Source organism: Trachypithecus francoisi, unplaced genomic scaffold, assembly GCF_009764315.1.
Source record: "Trachypithecus francoisi isolate TF-2019V2 unplaced genomic scaffold, Tfra_2.0 Lachesis_group11, whole genome shotgun sequence".
In the NCBI taxonomy this organism is placed as follows: Eukaryota; Metazoa; Chordata; class Mammalia; order Primates; family Cercopithecidae; genus Trachypithecus; species Trachypithecus francoisi.
In genome coordinates, this window is record NW_022681456.1 from 116,481,173 (window position 1) to 116,485,358 (window position 4,186).

Below are 4,186 nucleotides of genomic sequence, written 5' to 3' on the forward strand. Positions count from 1 at the left end.
AGAAGGAGAATAGGAGGACAGTTTGGAAGGGATACTCTTGGAGTTCTTGGTTAGGGATCATTTGATTCGGAAGGCCTTCTGTCTCATCTTTGTGTGTGTTTGCATATGTGGAGGGGATCTCAGAAGGAACTGCTGAAGTCCAGCAGGCCTAACTCAGAGAACCGTCCTTGTTTGTCTGGTTACATTCGGTGAGCCCTGAAGAAAGCTCAAAGGCCTGTCTTGGGATGACTGACTGCTCTTCGCCTTGCCCAGAGACCCCACTATGAATTACCTTTCCAAGTTTGTCTCTCTCCACTTGGAGTGGATCAAAGACAATGGGGACCAACGGGAAAAAGTTTGAGCTTTGCCAGGCTGATACTGGGTGCCGAATGAGATGACTGGTGTCTGTTTTGCTATGTGTATTTTGCTGGGATGAAAAATATTAATTCAGTTCCCCATGCAGCCCATTGGGCAGCATCTTGCAAAGCAAGAATCTTGCCTATGGTTCCATAAACCAGAAAAGGGTGATTTCCTCTTGTAAAGTGGCTTGAACCCCACAGCTATGGCGCAAGTGAGCCGGGTCATCAGAAGCCACTCCGTTCTTCTGGAAGCTGCAGAGAAAGAGAACTGGAAACCTAGTCTGCCAGCAAAAAGGGTAAGAAATTCTTACCAGCTGGGTTTCTGGTCTCTCTCTTTGTCTGTGTGAACAGTAAACATCACTATTCATCTCTCTGCGAAGGTTTGATTAATAGAAAAAAGGATTTGTGATACTGGTCTTAGGCTATAGCAAATCTGGTGTATTTTGTGCTAGGAATTTGTCTTTCTGTGTTCTGTGATGGAGAGAAGGGTGTCACAGGATAGAACATGGGTTTAGGACCCCTATAAGCCTGCTTTCCAAGCCAGCTTAGCAGTCTGCTCAGTTACAAATTTGCTAGGGGTCTCTGAAACCAGTACTGTATGAAATCTGTCTGTCTTGTTTTGTGTCCTTAAGAGTGTAAGCTTGTGACCATGTGGGGATACTTTCTCTTGGTTTCCACTATCCAGAGGACAGGAATTTTCAGGTTCATGTCATAGCCCTCAAAATCATCCTAAGCAGTTGAAAAGTTTTTGCAAGCTTGAAATTGGCTTCTCTAGGCATCTTCTGGGAAGAGCAATAGAAGCTGATCAATGCTGTAACTCAGTAGTTAAGGCTTTGCCTTTTGACAATAACGGCCTGGGTTCTATTCTTGACTTCCAGAATAATTCCTTTCTGGTTTGTTATCTGCATAACTTTGCCATTCATTGAGGTTCCCCACCCCCCGCAATGGATAGCTTCTGATTTCCTCCGTTGAATTGTCCTTTCTCTGAACTACCTTGGGGAAATTCTAAATCCTGTAAAAAGAAACTGTTTACCCTGTTTTTGTAGCACCTGGGACATTGCCTTTGCTACAGTTCAAAAGCCAGAAATATTTGCAGCGTGGCTAAAGTTGGCTAATAAGAAATTTAAAAGATGTTTTTAAGAGCACTATGGTTAAAAGTCAGCTTAATTAAAAGTAAATAAACAAGCTATGGATACATTTAAAAGACTTTTGTGCTTTTCTCTTCTCGGATCTTGTTTTTCTGAAAAAGATTTTTTCTTCTCAGTCAGCTGTATTATTTTTCTCCATTTTTCATCTTGCCACTCTTAATGCACTTATGAGAGTCCCTAAGATAACTTCTGGTAGCCTGGGACTTCTTGGGAAAAACAGAGGAGGTGCCACAGACCCAGTTTGGGGAAAAAAAGAAAAAAAAAAAAAAATTCTGTTTTCTTGATGAAACCCCAGGAATAAAAAGTGGATAGATCCTTTTCAAAATCAAAGGCTCTGTTCTGTTTTGCATTGTGTTATCTGATGGTTTGAGTTTTGGAAGTATCAGAAATTACTTGGCATTATGAGAGTGCTTTGGTGTGTAATAACTCTCAGGCCTCTGAGCCGAAGCCAAGCCATTGCATCCCCTGTGACTTGCACCTATACGCCCAGATGGCCTGAAGTAACTGAAGAATCACAAAAGAAGTGCAAATGCCCTGCCTCGCCTTAACTGATGACATTTCACCACAAAAGAAGTGAAAATGGTCGGTCCTTGCCTTAAGCGATGATATCTTGTGAAATTCCTTTTCCTGGATCATCCTGGCTCAAAAAGCTCCCCCACTGAGCACCTTGTGACCCCCACTCCTGCCCACCAGAGAACAACCCCCCTTTGACTGTAATTTTCCTTTACCTACCCAAATCCTATAAAACGGCCCCACCCTTATCTCCCTTCGCTGACTCTCTTTTCAGACTCAGCCCACCTGCACTCAGGTGAAATAAACAGCCATGTTGCTCCCACAAAGCCTGTTTGGTGGGCTCTTCACACGGACACGCATGACAATAACTAGGTAGGAAATACACCTTAAGGGATGGCTAATAGTATTTTTGGAGGGATACTTGACTCTTTGCACACTTGGATCAGAGAAACACACTCTTGGCCACCTGGAAGATACAGAAACATCCCCGTCCCCCACTGAGAGATGAGACTTTCATGGGCGATGGGCTGATTACAAAATGGGCTGATTGGCTTTGGGCTGCCTTGCAATAAAATGTGGGTTAGAAGCGTGGCAGGCCAAGTCTCCCTGACAATCACACAGACGGGTCTGCATGCCAGTCACACAGACAGGCCTGCACAGCACTCCAGTTACACAGACAGATTTTCACAGCACTGCCTTAACATTTGAGCAAATAGTTAAACCTAGGGAAATCAGTGCCTGGACATCAGAGCTAGAAATGAAACATACGGTCAGCAGGAGCCTTGCACAGGCTTCTCCCTAACCTGGAGCAAACAAAATAGTAGAGACAGTCTTACGTTCCTAGTGCCAGGACTCATTTCAGGTCGATGGAATCTGAAATAAGTCAAGGAAACAGAGGCAGCTGTTTGAGTGGATTCGTTGGAGAGTCTAAGGCAGCTCTTCGGACCAAGCTGTAAAGGAGATGAGGTAGAAATCATCACTCCGGTACCACAGTAGACAGGCCTTGAAGGTACTGGGGCCCTTTTAATCAGACTTAGCAAACATTTTTTGCCTCTGATCTTCTAGTTGAAACAGAGTTAGTTACCAATAGACTTAGGCAAATGCTATATTGCATGTAGACACATAACACCAACCTATATAAGCATTAAGAAAATTGTAACAATTTGAGTTGTTCTGGTGGAGTTATCTCCGACCTTCTCCCTGTATCTGGTGACAGCAATAGGTTCCCTTCTTTCTTAGTTTGTCTGCTTCTCCTTATCGGGTCTCAAGAAAACGCAGCCAGACCAGGCTTGGTTCCGGGAACAGAAGTGCGGCACTGTCTCCTCCCACAGTATTTCCCTCCTTTTGGGGATCCAGGATCCAGCATTAAATGGCACCCTTAGTTTTGGGGATCTGTCTTTGCCTTCAGCTCTGCATGCTTATTGGCCTCCCGAAAAGAACGCATGCTTTCCTGCCCCTGTTGCTCCAAGGGCTCCACCCTGAAGCCAGTAATCCAATTAAAAACCTGGCAAATAAAAAATCTTACAGGTGCTGAATTTTCTGTCCGTGTGTGTATTTACATATGTTATGTGTTGTATGTTTATATAAACAAGCTCTGATTAATTGGCTTAGAAAAATAAGTGCTTAAATCAAATATTTTGCCAGAAAAAATAGAAATTTTAATGCCTTTAGTTCACATGACTTCAGTAATCTTTTAGAAATAAAGATTGTTTTTAAGATTATTAGTAAAATAAAATATCTTGAAAATGTAGATATTTGGTCTAAATTAAGATCAGATGTCAGATTTGCCAAATGTTTTAAGGTCAAACTGTTTCCTTGACTTTTGAATATTGCTCAATTTACCTGCTGAAAAACGTCAGACCTTATCTTCACTTCTGTCTAATGTCCTAGGTTCCACCCCCAGTATATAATTAAAATTGCTTACTTTTCAGGTTTTTCACTAAAAATAAAAGTTGCTAAGAGCTAACATTGTAACATGTAATTAAGACCACTGGAGAAACAGTTTTACCTACAATGTGTGTAGGGAATGTGTTTTTGGTAAAAGATTATCAGAAAGTATGGGAATATGGCTTTTGTTAAAGGAAACCTAATTTTGTCTAGTTCAGAGGGTTTTAAAAATTGGCCGGGCGCGGTGGCTCAAGCCTGTAATCCCAGCACTTTGGGAGGCCGAGACAGGCGGATCACGAG